Below are 16690 nucleotides of genomic sequence, written 5' to 3' on the forward strand. Positions count from 1 at the left end.
AGCCAAATCTACACTATGTTTCGTCCTGTGGGATTCGAATTCCTTTTCATTCTCACAATAGCCACTTTCCCCTCTCCTCTGTCACATAAACTCTCGACAGGCTTGCTCCAGCCTTCGGGCCGCTCTGCAGAGCGGCTGTGATGTGTTCGGGAGGCAGGCGAAGCCCCGCAGGCCGCCTCAGAGGACTCGACTGGGTCTGAACCGAGAGTGGACCGTGTGAGCTGAAAACACAAGTGCAGCAGTTTCTCCTGTTCTGATGTTTGATGTTCAGTTCAAGCGTGGAGTTTGGCATTACTTTACAACAGAAATTAAAGAGGGAGGAGGCGGAGGGAATGGAAGAAATATCCCTAATCGCAGCCTGCAGTTTTGCTTTTGCTTTGCTTATGAATGCTTGAAGAAGTTTTTTATACCACTTCAACCTGTCCACTGTTTTCTTTGAAAGAACTACAAGTTTCGGTGTATTTTATTAAAATTTGATCTAATGAACTCACACAAATCATTTTAAAGTGGAAAGAAAATATATTTCTTTTAATCCCCCCAAAAAGTGTTACTTCTTTCCATTCAGAATAATGCAAGGGATACACTGTGTCTCACTGGGAAGGAGGGTTAAAGTTAGCATTTTGCACATAGGTTAAAAAGTGTCATCTGAACAGAGCGCTTAATTCTTTACGAAGGCTACGTTGTATCAACCCTACATTGCGCCATGCTCTTTGAACATGCCATTTATGTGGCATGTTCAAAGCCTGATAACCCAGCGCTCCATTAAAACCCTCCCACGACTTTATCCCCGACCTGTCTGGAACGCTGTACCAGACAAAATTGGTATGAAAAACATTCATAAGAAGTCGACAAAACGTACCACTGTAACTTTATCTTTCACAGACTCACACATTTAAGTTTAAAATCTAAAACTCATCAGATTTACTTGACTGAGAGTTTGTTCATTGGTCATCATGTGGCGTTTGGTGCAATAATGTTCTAATTTTTCTTCTACTTCACAAATATATGCAAACCTGTGATAGACTGCCACAGAAAATTCCGGTTCGTCACGTCGACGTTTCTGTTTGTACATGAGTAAATGTAAGAAAGTGACTGAAAGGCGATAAAAGTTTTAGACTTTCAGGATATATTAAACCAGGCTACTTTAAGTTTAATGATTGTACTGCCTTGCAAATGCCTTCCAGGCAAAAATAATTTCTTCAGAATAATTAAAAAAACATTTAAATTGACTAATCCCCAAAGAACCGTCAATTTCCTGTACCCTGCATCTCCCATTAGGTTCCATTTTTGTGCTTGCGACTCCTTTTGCGCCCGACAAAAACCCTTTTCCAGACCGCGTTTGCATATGTGCGTTTGTGTAAAGCCACTTCCTGTTGAGAAAGCCCCCTTTTTTTCCCCTCTCTCTTCCATGTGACTTATAAAAAGAATCCATACACAATAGGACGCCTTCGCAGGGACGTACAGTCCGGCTCAGCTTTCCTCCTGCCTCAGCTCCACAGGTGCTTCCTGGCTGGGAGACGGAGGCTGCAGAGGATGATGCCGTTTCCCAACCAGGCCCAAATTACTCACCTCGCCTGACCACTGAGTGCAGCAGATTGGAATTTCACCGAGGTATCAGAGTCGCTCGAGACGGAGAAGAAGCTGGAAATCACAGCTCCAAATAAAAACAGAGGCAGTGAGTCGGTGTCACAGAAATGATACATTGCAATATGTAAATAAAGGCTATTTTTGTACCGTTTCCTGGAGGGCTGTTTATCTGTGCGTAGGTGCAAAAATCCCAACGCGTAAAAAGTCTCAAAATGTAGTTGAAAATAAGTGATGTAAATTTTTTTTTTTTCAGCAAACAATTTCTATATAATGTTTGTTAAAGTTGTCTAAAAAGGATAATTTTCTCTCCAAAGACAAATGATCGACTGATTATGTTTTATCTTGTGGTTGTCTCAGTAGTACATTGTTTTAAGTATTTTTGTTTGTATATTAGTCATTTTAATCATTTCCTTTTTAAAATTTTGCTTTGTGACTTGTCAGAGGGAAAGCAAAAAAAAAAAAAAAAATTCTGGGATTTCAAGGAATACAGCCAATATTAACTTCGAAGCCTGATTCTGACCTGAACGTGGTGCAAAACACAAAACTATTGCTCACACAAACACAGCAGATAAACGAAACAGGGAACGCTCAGGAACAAAAAGTCCACAAACACAAAAACACAAATGTGATGCTGCAATTCACAGAAAGCAATATCTCAATATTGAAAGCAAACATGTATTGTAAAAGTAAAAAAAATTAAGGAATAAAAGAATTTTGTGGGACATAGGAAAAACATTTGGCTCTTTGGAAGATTTTCCAAAGTGAACATTGTAAAAACCTGGCCTATGTTGTGAAAGGAGACCATTAGAAACAATGGTGCGAAGGCCCCAATGTGTTCAACAGTTAAATTGTTTAACGGGGTTTTTCCACATCTGTTTCATTTTGCGCTCTCTCTGCTTCCAATAAACTTGACATGTTCTGAAATAGTTTCTGACGAAGAGGAAGCGGCGTTCTGTTTTGGGGAAAACGTGAGTTATGGGAGAATCCTGGCGGCGCTGCAGCCGTGTTTGCGTAATTCTTTTGTGTCTCTGTGTTGTTAATCAACACCGATCAAAGACCCAGGCTCTCACTGTCGCAGTATTAAACTGTCTGTTAGAGCTGCACTTAATGGAGCTCTGTAAGCGTTTTTAGGGGAAAAAACTACAGCTCAGAAAATACTGTAGCGTCGATCGACCCTGCATCAAACACCTAGAAATTGTGGAAGCAGCACTAGACCTGTTTTTGGAACCAAAGAGCCCATTTACGGTGATTTGAAGGTGATACAAAGATGTGTGTTTTTGCATGTATATTGTAATATAAATATAGAAGCTTCTCAGAGACTATAAAGGGAGTAAAACAGGGTGAAATGTGATCATTTTCACTTTTTGCCAGAGAGAAATTTACTTCACTAAGCCTATTTAAAAGGCAGTTTCACCGCAATAAATCACAGAGAGCTCACACACTGAGTTGTCTCTAAAAATATGTCATGTCCTTGTTGTCATTAGCGAGGAAACAAATATAATCTAACGTGTTTCTCAGCAATGCTGACGGCCTGTTTTCACACGCTTCCAATAAAAAACAAACCTCAGCGATTGTGAGTAACCAGGCAGTCAAGTCGGATCACATCCAGTAAACCCGTCGCTGCCAAACTCAGCGAGGAGCAAGAATGCTTGGTATTCCTCTGTTCAAGTCATAATATGATGGCTCCTATGACACATGCTGAGCGCAAACACTCACACACACACACACACATGCACACACACAAAGGCTTCAAAAGATTTGAGTCATCGTTTCCACCCATCATCGTCATGACTCCTAAAGGCAAACCACACTCTTAGGCAAGACGGGGAGCTGACGGAGGAGAGACACTGAGGCGATCTGGCACATTAAGCACAAAATAATTCACTTTTTTCCCCCTTTCATTCAGAGGGAAACACGCTCCTGGGATGTTGGGGTGACTTTAAAAATAGCAGAGGCCTCAGGTGGCGCCAAATTTCGCTTGGTGTTTATGCTGCAGAGGTATGGGAGCTCCGGGAATTAACATTCAAGCTTTTTGTTTGGTGTTATGCTCCTCTGTGACGTTTGAGGTAGAAAAAAAAAAGTACCCAATCCTTTCCCCTCCATCCATGTCGTCACGCTGCATCCAGATGTCCCACGAAGCTGGCCGAGCTTCCGGTGGTTAGGATGCAGCATGTGGAGGTAAAGCAGAATTACGTTTCGTATTGTGCTGCACCGTGAATCACAGCGTGACCCGGTTACTGAAGGGGGAGGTTTATATCAGAGCCCACCATTTATCACATCTCCCAAAATAGCTCGAGTCTGCATGCAGATCTGTGAACGTTGGCATGACATATGATGATTAAGGTAAGCAGACTGCGCTGTTCTCTCCACCTGCTTCACACACACACACACACACACACAGACACACACACACACACACACACACACACACGCACACGCACACGCACACGCACACACACACACACACGCACGCAGAACGTGTATCTGTGGGCTATAAAACGTTGAACATAGTTCTGCTGTGGTTCCAAACACCATCACGCGAGAGACCATGTTCCTAAAAGTCAGATACAATCTGTAAAAAAAAAAAAAAGCCATGGAAACGTTCAAAGCTGTTACCTTTTTTGGCTTTTTAACTGAGTTGGCCAGCTGCTGGGAACAATATGTTTGACCTTGTCTTGCGCCACTTTGCCACGGCGTTACTTCATCATGTTGTGGCGCCATGACAGACGTCGGAAGTTTAGGACGGGAATATTGAATGCAGCGACTGCTATTGTTTTCCCCGAGTTATTTTATTTTTTTACTAATATAGCTGTGGAAGTGTGGAAGTAGCACATGTAACTGGGTATCATAGATAGCAATATTTACAAAAGTTAGTTCACAGAGTTCGGCCGCACACCGTACAGGGGAGTTTTCATTTATCGTGGACGCTAGAACAAGTCCACATCCATCTTAAGTGTGTTTTTTCATTGCAAGCAGAAAAAGATTGTGCTTTTCGTAGAGGTTTGTAATCTGGTAAGTTATCATTAGTATTTCAAGGTAACAATAAAAAAAAACTGATTGTGCAGCACTTTCTGCGACACTGGGGGCGTAACTGTGAGATTTCCTTCGGCCATGTTTCATTTTCAGCTCATGGCGGAAAAAACTTTGGGCTTTTTAGGCTTAAATGTCAACTTTGTGGATGATTTTTCTTTTCTGTTATTTTCTGGTTCAGAACTAAGAAATTCAACCTTTAGTTCATATACCTCCAATCGTGTGTTTATGTTCACGAACTTTTACCACACAGTAAAAGGGTTTGTCTTTAAAACTTCATAAATATGTGAAGACAAAAAAAAAATCTAATTTGCTGGAAACCTGACAAACACCTTAAAAAACCCCAAATGTTCCTGTATTTGTTTAGCTTGGTGTTAAGCCAAAAATAAATCACGAGTGCATTTTAATTAAGGCGGCATTTTGATCACAGGAACAAAGAAAACAGTTCCTCATCTGCCTCCAGTGTGATTTTCCAGCACATCCTCCTATGTAACAATAAGCTCTGCCAACCCTTCCTCTCACTTGTCCTTTTAGCACCTGCAAACACATACCGAGCTTGTCATTATATTGTTATCTGTCTGCACTTCTGCTAAATACAAGTGGGCACAGGAGAGACTGAGGAAGTCAGAAGATAAATAAACACAGTGGTGGATCTGAAAGTTGGTGGTTATCCAGAGGAGGAGTGGTAAACACCGCTCTAAGCTCCTGGCTTTGTGGGATCCAACTGGCCGGCATGCCGCAAAGTTGGATCCAAATCCCAAACTTGTACGCAAAACGGTGGAGTCGAAACGTTAGAGTTTATGTTCTTTTCCTCGTCAGAGTTGACCGATTCCCAAATGTAAGCCAGCGTGCGTTTGTAGGATTTGTTTTTATTCAAGATGTGCTTTTGGTGTTGAAAAAGCAAAAGTCATTTATAGTGTTTTTGTCACAAGTTCCTGCTTCCTCATTTTCAATGAAAAGGTGCCGACGACCAAACATGTTTTTTTGTCAGTAAATCAAACCGCCCGAGACACTGTCGGCAGCTTATAGGGAGCAGCATTTCCTGCTTCTTGCCAAAACCGAGGCCTTTGTTATTTAAGGATGCATGTCGTCTTGCAACAACACATTCCTGCAGACAATTGAATGCATGTACCTGCAGCTGTGCACTTGGAGTAAAATTTACTGGAGAAAAACAATGAAGGGAAATTGATCAAAAAATGCCAATTAGTTAGTTTTAGGTCAACCATATATGAGAAATGCGAGGATAGCACGGTAAGTAATGAAATCCGGTTCACAAACCTCATAAAATCAGCCTGACAAAAATACAAGAGGTGAGTGAAAGCAGAATAAATATGGTGAAAAAGAGCATTTATTATTCTTAATCTTTTTAACATTTTGATTAACTAACACCACAAACTTCAGTCTATTGGGATTTCAAAATCGATTTATTGCGGCTGGCCTACAGATGGATAAATATGTGACATAATTGGAGGACATCTTGTTCAAATGTAAAACATAGAAGTCACTCAAACATCTCACAATATAATCTCACTATGCAACTCATCCACCCTTCCCTATTTAGCTCCCATCGTGTCCCGTCTTTCCCAGTCGTCTGGCCCTTTCACCCCGCTCTCTTCCTCCTCCTTCTCCTCCTCTCATCACCTGTGTGGGGGATGCAAAGCCAAATCCACTCAGCTGGAATTAAACTCACTGGGGCCTTAGAGATTCCACCGCTTCACTCTGATCACACAAACACATAGAACCGTCACCACACACAAACGCACGCATATGCTGGTTCGCCGAGCTGACGGAAACACTGAGGCGGCGAGTGGAAAGATGTCACAGACATGAAGGTAGTAGGGGCGGGTGTCAACTGGGCAGTGCCCACGCCATAGAAAGTGAGGGATAAACATTGCTGTCATAACAGCGGTGACAGCGCTGGGTCTGCACCTACACTGCTTTAAAGGAAAATAACACAGTATTACGTTTAGGCGGTGGCCAAAAATCACAGAGTGTGCAGTGCACAGACATCCAGAATGCGTTCTTCCACTCCGCTTGGGGCTGATAGCTCGAGGCAACATGAGTCACTGCCAGGTGAAGGTTGCATTGTGGGTACCTTAGGTATATTTTAGGCATTTAATCAAAAAGAGTGTATTTATTTTCACCCGGGGCCAGCTTTTAACTAAGACAAAGGCAATCTGTTGTTGTGGATCTGAGTCATTCAAGATTGGACAACTGCCAATATCAAGTTCTAATGCTATATTACTTTCAAAGAAGTCAAATCAGAAGCAGGAAAATGTTTTAAACCTCAGCAGCTGAGAAGAGGAGGGAAATGACATCAAATGCATTCGGACAGTTTTTCCTGTTGTTGCAAAAGCCCAAAAACGTGAACTGTTGCATGAGACAAACCACACTTTTCACACCTGATTATTCAATTGGACACCAAATTTGCAACATTTGTTACATTTTCAGCTGGTGCGGTTCGCTTTCACACTTCACTGTGTCAAATCCAGCAACCCGTTTGATAAACCTGTTCACCCACCTCACCTGAGGGGGCGCTGCACCAAGAACAACTGAAAGAAACAAACACAAAAATCTCTAAAGAAATGTAAACAAAAATGGGGTAGCATCAGATTTTTGTGCTTTTAGGATTTCTCTTTTGTCTGTGTTGAAAGACCACAAGCCATTTCTCCCGGTAGCACTAGACTCATGTCCACATTTGTTAAAGTTGTATGTACTCACAATGCACCTCTTCCTGCTTTTCCAGCGGTCTTTGGTCTGCTTGCGTTCACATATGCTTTTCACTACAAGCGAACCTAGACCTTCGTTTTTGGGCAGACTTATTCCCAGAGGAAACTCAACATGGATTGCCAAAGCTGTTGGGATGAACTGCTTCTTTAGATACAGGTCTAAACATGCCAAATAATGCACTTTAAGTGAATAATCATATTTACGTTCTGACTCAGAGGATGATACACCAACACCAATAAATATTCTAACCCTAATTAAAGACAGGCCAAGTCCACTTACCTTAAAATTGAGTTGCAAGTGGATTTTAAAGCTCTTTTTCATTTTTATTCATGATATATATACAATCACTAAATATCCATTTGGCAACTTTTTTGACTGTATTTGATACAGTATTTGCTGCCAATGATAGTTTAATTTATTTTGACTTCAATGTAAAAAAAGGATGAAAATTCAGAGAGTTTGCCAGTAAAACTGTTTAGAGCAAAGATCCTCATGAGACATCGACTATAATATTTTGATAACTTTGTCACCTAAAACATACATTTCTTTTTAAAGACATAACCGATGCAAACATACAGTTAAATTCCTGTCTTTTTCCCACTAAAGTTGCAACTCTGAATTATTTTAGTTGTTGAGTAATCCCTCTATTAATGATTAATTAATTGTACTACAATGGGCACTGAGAGTTTTTTGAGGTTGTTGCGCTAAAACCTACAGTAAGGTTGCGCCTGCATTTTCCTACATTATAACTGTGCGCGCAACATCCACGGCTACTAATTCATTGTTAACGTGGGAGTGTCTCTTTCCAGGACATTTTCTTCCCATAAAAACCTAAACAGTCATCTCGGTTGGCTTTGTTCGGTGATGAGTTATTAAGATATGTGCAGCAGCACGTTAAGAACTTCCGTTTATTATCACAGGATGTCCAAATCTCAAGCTGGTATGTAGAGAAAGAAATGATCTAAAACGTCTTGTTTGCTGTGCCTGAGTGTGAACGCGTACTGTTGTTCAGGAGCAAGCTGCGTGGATGCTTCTCTACAGATTGTTTAAAGCATCTGTTCCACATCGGCACATGAGAAAAGTGGGAAGTTGGTTGTGCTCGTTAGCTGAATGTCAAATTCAATCAAGATTAAAAAAGAAATACCTTGGCAGTTCAGTTTGTGTAAATTGAAACTGACCTGTCAACATGTGCTATGTCCGGTATTTCCTATTGTTCTGGGTAGTGCTTGTGTTCAGTGAGCAGTCATATGATCTGTGACATTTCCTTTTTCTATATCACCCTTTTAACAGCGTCTGAGGAGATCAGGAGGGGGGCAGGATGGTGACTCAAACCACGCCTGCCTCCATCCACCTTCCCCGAATCAGTGACAGAGGGAGGCCATGGTGACTATGTTTATTTTCTCTTCTCAGTCACTTCAAACTCTACAAAAATAAAAAGGATGTAGGGTTTTTTCCCCCTATAGAAAGGTTATGCTTGTCTTTTTTTTTTGAGACAACCCTTCTCTCATTATTCCCACTGAGCTGTCAGACCGACCGAAGAAGCTGTTTTATCTAGATGATCCCACTGCCCCGAACACAAGGAACTGCTGCTTCTCGATAAGGCTCGTCTGTGGGCGGGGTAGTAAGCTGTGGCACTACAAGAGGAAAAAAAATAACATGTAAGAGAAAAGAACAAAAATCCCAAACGTCCACCGGTCACATCCTACACAAGAAAATACCATCTGCTCAGTCCAGACGTTCATGCTTACCAAGGAATTTCCAAGAAGTGTCGCTTTTACAGTTTGCAGCGAGGTTCACGTGATTTAAAGCACCATCTGCTGAAAAGGGGAAAAAAGAGGATCAAACATAGATTAATAACTCTTAAACTCAAGACCGTCTTGTTATTCAGGCGTGGAATGAGCAAATTCATTTTACCAGTGAAGCTACTGCTGCTGTTCATTATCAGAACATCGTGTGACATTAAATCAGCAGTCAGGGTTTTGATGTTGGAAATTGTTTCAGTACGAAGTCGATGCATTAAATGCCCGACGTGGGGCATCCAAAGTGCCGAAATTGCCTCTCGTTGACGTAAACGCGTGACAAAAGTCGTGTCGTTTTGTTCAAAGAGAAAGACGTCCGCCCGCCGAACTCCACACCAGGTTGAACTATTTCATACAGAGCTCTGCTGAAGCTGGATCCTTTGACCCTTGACCCTTCCTTGCTACCATGCTACCGGCTCTTCAGGCAACACAATGGACCACAAGTGAGGCATGTCACCATTTCACTCAGCTGTTACCATTTCCTGAGGGAAACAGTTCGTGACAGTCATTGAGATAGTAGTCAGAACGACTATGATGACTCAAGCTTGAGTCAGAGCAAAAACAGGATAGGAAACAGAAACTAGCATGACACAGGGTAGAAGTAATATAAAGCCCTATATGGCACACATACAGGCAGGGAGGTCTTGAGGGAAAACACGCACACATCCAACTTACTCTCTGCAAAGGGCAGACATGATTGGAGGGAGGACAGAACGACATTTCATCACACAGCCCCAAGATTCAGCCAGGAAGCAACCAGTGTCACTGGTCACCAGAATGGAGGAAGTCCCCTGAATGAAACCAATCACATGTGAAGCATGAATCACACCTTTTCATTGAGTCAGCAAATACATTCATAAGGAAGAAAAGTGAATTTCCAATGTTCTCTGTAATTATGGAAAGAATAAATAGTTCACTCAAGGTTACGCCAAACATTACACCCGTTATTTGTCAATGTTGACTCACCGCTGATGAATGAAGCTAAAGAAATCAAATCAGGGCAGACGCACAGCAAAAGACAATCAACAAGGAGCATAATTCTCTTTTTAATGTGAGTTGGGTTGAATAGGGAGCATAAAAGCTGTCAAGAATCTGTTTCATTGTCACGTATCAAAAGGAAGACTGTTAATGACATTACAAAGACTTTTAAGACAACTTAATAAGAAGACCTAAATGAAAAATGAGTGTTTTATTGAAACCCCAAGGACTTTACTAAGAATAAACACAGTGAAAATGATCAATTAATCCACACCAATACTTGAATGAAGTATTTACATATAGGCTGAAAATGTCAAAAAGCAACAGATCATGTAGAGACAAAATGGCTTTCATGGCAAAAGTCCAAGGCCAGAGTACGGCTACGCAATAATAACACAAAGGTCTGACTCACTGACCCCAAAAGACTTCTTTGTGGGCATCATGATTTTGCAGAACATATTTTTTTGGACTGATGAAACAAATACAGAACCTTTTGGAAGAAAAGTTTCACGTTACATGCGGTGGTGAACTCAAGATTTCACAAAAAGACAGAAAAACTGAGTCAATTGGTGGAATAAGTCCTGTCAAGTTTATTGGCATAGCACATTTCAGTCACAAATAGTGAAACAACCAATGATCGTTTCATTTTGTCTAATGCAACCATCAAAATCATTAAGAAAATATACGTCACATAATGCTGATCAATATTCAGAATTCTGCTCCCTACCAAAAATTGCTGAAGGAGAACATCTGGCCACAAGAACAAAAACAATAATTCAACTCACACTATCTCTGAGTAGTTAAGGAAACATGAACATTTTGGAGTGGCCTAGTCAAATTCTGCACTTAGATTAGATTGAGATGCTTTGGCATAACCCTGTAAAGGCCTTTCAAGCAGACAAATGAAAACTACTAATGTGGATGAATTACTGAAACTCTGACAAAGAACAGAAGTCCAAGGTTTCTCCAAATTCATGCAAAAGATTGAAGTTGTTGCTGCCAAAATGGGCATAACCAGTTTGATTTTACTTCTATATGGCCAGGTGAGTTATTGTAGGTTTTTCCCCTTAAATTTGTCAAACTGCATTTCCTTACATTACCTTTGTCTCATAAGGAGTTTGCCAAATCTGTTGGACCATCTGAACCACTTGAGAGTGACAAAAATGGCAGAAACAGACCAAATTTCACCGAAAAGCTTCAGTTCGCAGTTGAAGGGAAAGTTTCGTGGTCGGCCCTCCCAGCTCACCAACATTTGTGGTTGCGAGGATGAAGAGGGGAGGCATAAATGTTTTATTTTTGTTTTTTTTTTTTACAACCATCTGCAGCCTCATTTGCTGCCAGCATTAAGTTCAGCATTAAAATGTGTCACACTCAAGTGTCACAACTCACAGATCCGAAAGTCCTACTACGATCGTGACACCCGAGCTGTCCACGCACAGTCTGGGCCGAGAGAGCCTCTGATTGGCTCCCCTTTTGGGAAAACACACAAAGACAAACCAACATCACGGCTCAGAGAATTACGACAATCTTCCTTGCGAAACGAGCCGTGAAAAGGGGCCAACTTTGCTGAAGGCCCGGCAGAAGCGCAATTTGATTTTAATTATCAGCGGGAACATTGCTTCCACTTTCCCTGCAATATCCAGTCCGCGTTAATTCGCCTCCTTCTCATCCGTCCATTTCCTCTTCCGTCCGCTTCCCTCCAACGCGCACTGTTGTGACATCACGCAAAGATCTAATGAGAAGTACATTAAAGTGTGCGATTGTGACTCATTTAGTTTACGGACGGCGTCTAAGTGCAACTGCGAAAGCAAGTGTTGCCGGCCCCCGTGGCAGCGATTTGTCTTTCTGCTCTGCCAGACAAGCATTCACCTCGTGTTTACCTTGGTGCAGTAAAAATCAATGCGGCTCATAAAAACAGGCAAAAGAAAAGATCAAAAGGTAATTTCCTGTCTCCTAACAGTCAGGTCGCCATCGCAAGCTAATGGCTGCTTTATCTACGGCTGCCATTAATGGAGCATTTCACCATGAGCCTCCTCCCTTTCTCTGGATGGAGGCAGTTAGTGCTCTGAGTCAGTTTATCTCTGTTCTTTGTTTCTCTCGAGTCGTACGGCCATAAATGGTGAGTTTGGAGAACTGATAGAAAGAAGGCCTTGGTGCCAGTTCATTAGAGGAGCGATCAATGTCCTGGAAATGAGCCTTTACCAGAATCCAATCAGTGACGGAGTTAAAGCCTGTTATCGTGCAGCGACTCTGGGCCCTGATGAAAGCGGACGAGGCGAGCGGACCGGAGAGGAGCCGGGCGGGGGAGAGACAGAGACAGAGAGGGGCTGAGATAGCGGTTGGGTAATTTTCCCTTTACAGTGAAATTCCTAAAAAGGATCTGTGAGCGGGAGGCAGGAAGTTAAGAGGAAGTTTGACCTTGTGTTGGCAATTTGAAAAACAGAGGACGTTGATCTGCTGACGAACTGAAATGGACGATGTGCAGGGACGTCGATCAAATCTTTATTTTGTGACAGGATTTATTGTTTGTGATTCACAGGTTTTTCACATTTATGCTGGAAAATTGCCTTAAAAATACTGATGATTGCAAAGGTATTCTTCAAAAGATTAAGTGTTTCTTTGTTTTTTTCTTTCATTCACATAAAATGAATGAAAGAATAAAACTCGTGAAACTGTAGAACAAAGACTTAAGATTTATTTTAAAAGTATCCCAACTACACTTTAGTCAAAGACTATTTCTACTACTGCAGAGAAAGCTACTAAGTACTTATTCAACAATTTGTTCCTTGTTAATGGAAGCAATGTTAACATTTTGAATTTAACAATTTTTAAGTTTTTATTAAAAAATGTGCTTTTAGTTACTTTATTAAAGGAAAATACAAACTAAAGAAACTATTTTTTTTACTTGTAATGATATTTTATGTGCATGGTACTAAAGTTTAAGACTTTATCAAATGTTTTTTATTTGTACATACTTACAATGTACAAATTGCGTCATCAAAAATAGATCGTATTCAATCCCACACCTCAATAGTTTAAATCTATTCAGGCTCAGAAAAAAAAGACAATCCATCCATCAATCCTAAATTGCATCCTCTTGTCATCTGTGAAATCAGAGGCACGTGGCCTAATTTACCCAGTATGAACACCGACACCTTTATTGTTTAGTACATGGTAATAATAAAACTATCCCATTGTCTGATTTTGCTCCAGAATGCTCCTGAATCCATTTTGAACTGCCTCACTGCTGAAATGTGCCTTTAGAAACAAACTTGACTGATTGATTTATTCTCGCAGGAGAAAATGGCTGGACGAAGGAGTTATGCCAGTGGCACATTTCCGCTTGTGCCACCCGAAGGAACTGGTGCAACTCTCAGGTTGGCTAATTTGTGAAGGCGGTAATTGCAGGAAAGCGCTTCCACATGCGGAACATGAGGCATGAGTCAGAAGAGTGACCGCCTCCCCCTCGCCCTGCAGACACATGTTCTCAATGACAGTTGATACTTTAAAAGCTCATTTTATCCCGTTTGACGCCATTTACCTTTCCTTTTGACTCATCCTCCCAACCTGCACTCAGTTTCACTCTTTCCCCTCGCTGCAAACCTGATAAATGTCAACTCAAATAGCCATCACTTCTCCCCAGTGAGCCTCCACCCCTGGCCCACCAGCCCCTGCAGCCTCCCCTCCTCCTGAAGTCGACCTCATCTGCCGTGCTTCTCCCTCCCACCTCCTCTGGGCCACCTGTCGTCACAGTGCTGAAATTAATTTGCCGTCTCTTCTAGCTCCTAAGCAGACAGTGCTCTCAAACCCCCCTCCAACCCCCGCCCCATCAATACGAAGGCGCAGCGAGCTTTCAAGCCGCTTATGTCCATCTCGTCCGGCTGCAGGTGTCAGGCGTCGCCCCGTGAGTCACCAGCTGTCACCGCCCACCTGCATTCGCTCCCTTATTAGCAGCTGCTATCGTCACAGCTGTAATGATGCTCCCGGCCTCAGTTGTTATAACTTCGAAGTTCACTCTGAGGAAGAGTCAGTTGCTCTTACTTTCAGTCCATGAGCAGAATAAAGTGCAGCAGTGGCCCAACTGGAAGGTCGTCTTCAGTATGAGATTTGTGGAAGAGGTCCGATTTTTGTTCTTTGGCTTATTAATACTGGTTTTCCTTTAACGACTAAAAGCATTGAAAATATTTATTTTGTCCTTGTTTTCCTGTCTGCATAACGGTCTTTAAGTATTAATACAAAGAACAAGAATGAACACTGGATGGAGCAATGTTGAGATAACTCAGTGATTCAAAGAAAGCTGATAGCAAAGAGAAGACAATGTCTGGCTGGATGATCCAGCTTAGATGATCCATCAGAGAGATTGAGGTAAATAACCACCATCATCCAGTTTCTGTATTTGTCTCGTGTAGAGAACTGGAAAATGTTTTTCCAGTTTTCTACATGTTTACTCTGTGCTTGCCATTTTTAGTCAAAAGATTCATGCTCTCTTTTGCACTCAACCCACATCTCTGGGACCTTCGATGTTTTAGGGAAAATATAGCACCCATGGCCTAGAGGGCGCTTTTCTCGCATTCTGGTTAAGATCAGGGTTAAAGTGTAAACAGAGCAGAAGGTGGTTAATCTTGTGCTGTCCACTGAATGGAAGACAGTTTCTTTCAAAGTAGGAACATCCTGACCCCTGATCACACAGTCGTCATGACTTCTCAGTAAACATTGACCAGGTCAGTCTCACACCTTGACCATCTACATTCTCATTTTGAGTTACTCGAGGACTGCGCTGCCCAATCACCAGATAAATGCCAAACAGTCTAGTTCAAAAGATCCTCTAAAGGTCTTTCGAACCTTTGGGGATTCAACATACCTGCTCTTCTTACCTTTCGACCCCACATTTGATCCTGTCTGCCGTGTTACACATATTTGGTTCTTTCCCCTGTGAATAAATATATAAATAAGCATTAAGTCACTTTCTTATCACCCTGACTTCTTCCTGTAACACCATTGTGATTTTCCCCTGCAAGCCCTGCCAACACTCAGTCTCTGTACCTGACAATCTTGTTGTATTTTTGAAGCATACCAATTATCTCCTCCTCTATTCACACTCATTAGACTTCAGTAAATGCTGTCACCTTGCAACCGCAGAATTCCAACGTATTACACTGTGATTTTGTGAGACAAAGTGGCGCATATTTGTGAAGTGGAAGGGGCAGGAAGTGAAGTGGGGCAGCGCTTGAATCGCTTTGCACAATCCAGAAACAAAATATTTAACTCTCTTCTCCACAAAACAGCTATCTATCTAGATAGCCAGCTGGACAATTAGCTAGCTGTCATTTCGCTAGATTCGCAGTTAGTTAACTAGACAGTTAGCTAGCTAACCAGTTAGGTAGATAGCGTATTAGCTTCTAGATAGGTTGCATATTAGCTTCTGGATAGATAGCATATTAGCTTCTAGATAGATAGCATATTAGCTTCTACATAGGTTGTGTATTAGCTTCTAGATAGGTTGCGTATTAGCTTCCAGGTAGCATATCAGCTAGCTAGAAGCTACTCAGCTAGCTGGTAGTAAAGTGATTGAAAGTCACAATCACCGACCTGTGATATGATCCCTCCTAAAATGTGGAAAGTAAAAAAAACAAAAAACAAAACAAAAGAATTGTCAACTCTTTTCATTTCAACTCACTTCCAGCGAAACATAATAGTTCCTTGGAAACTTCCTTAACCCAAGATGGTGACGGCCTACGCAATAATTAAAGCTGGGTTCAGTTACCGAAGAACTCGTCGAGCTGACAACGTGAGGCAACACGTCTGGCTCCAATTTCTCAATCAAGAGGGCCTCTTCTGCTCATTCAGCAGCCTCGTTCGCACTCACGGACTCCCTGACAGGTGCTTTTGCTTTCACTGATACCAGAGCTTTTCTGATAGGAACTGGGAAAGAAAAGCCTCTTCCAGGGATTGCATGCTGTCACAAACAGCGATTGGAGTTATGGTCTGAATGCAGCTCAGACAACGGATTTTTCTTCAGGCACTTTGGTGCATTTCTCTGATCAGAAGTAGATTTCTCATAGCTGCTAGTTGAACCAACGCAACATCATTTGTGCATATCATGGAAGTGATTTCATTCTGCCGGTGATAGTTCAAATACTTTTGCACATCCATCAAATGTTTTCCTGCAATTCTCTTCTTCTTCTGGTCCTTCTAATTTGCTTATGTCATGTCCAGAAAGTGAACCATGCTTGAATAGTCATTCCCCATAAAACTTAAATTGTGTTTCTACATAGTGAGGAACTATTTAATTCAGGTCTCCCGCACTGAGAATGCATCTAATAATTTGAGATTTGAGAGTTACACCTCCGATCTAAATCTTTCGGATGCAGCTTTGGATGTTTTTTAGAATTGTTGCCTGACTTTTGCCAAAGTCAGGCAAAGTCTTTGCCTGACTTTGGCAAAGAATTTGTGATAATCTTCCAAAAACACCCAAATGATTTATTAATGTAATGACTCCTCCACAGAGCCTCTGGTTGTATGATTAGGGTTTCTATTCATCTGGAAAGTGAAGCAGAGCGCCCCCT

General features: G+C 41.7%; 1 long non-coding RNA gene across 1 annotated transcript; it reads right to left on the reverse strand.

The window, feature by feature from the left end:
- Positions 1-8797: 8797 nt before the first annotated feature.
- Positions 8798-15058, reverse strand: LOC129366962 (uncharacterized). The gene is made up of 3 exons (XR_008606669.1): positions 14999-15058; positions 9096-9164; positions 8798-8981 (listed from the first exon to the last, which is right to left on the reverse strand). It is a non-coding gene; the product is annotated as an uncharacterized LOC129366962 (long non-coding RNA).
- Between the last annotated feature and the right edge of the window lie 1632 nt (positions 15059-16690).

This window comes from Poeciliopsis prolifica, unplaced genomic scaffold (assembly GCF_027474105.1).
Source record: "Poeciliopsis prolifica strain line A6 unplaced genomic scaffold, Auburn_PproV2 SCAFFOLD016, whole genome shotgun sequence".
NCBI lineage: Eukaryota > Metazoa > Chordata > Actinopteri > Cyprinodontiformes > Poeciliidae > Poeciliopsis > Poeciliopsis prolifica.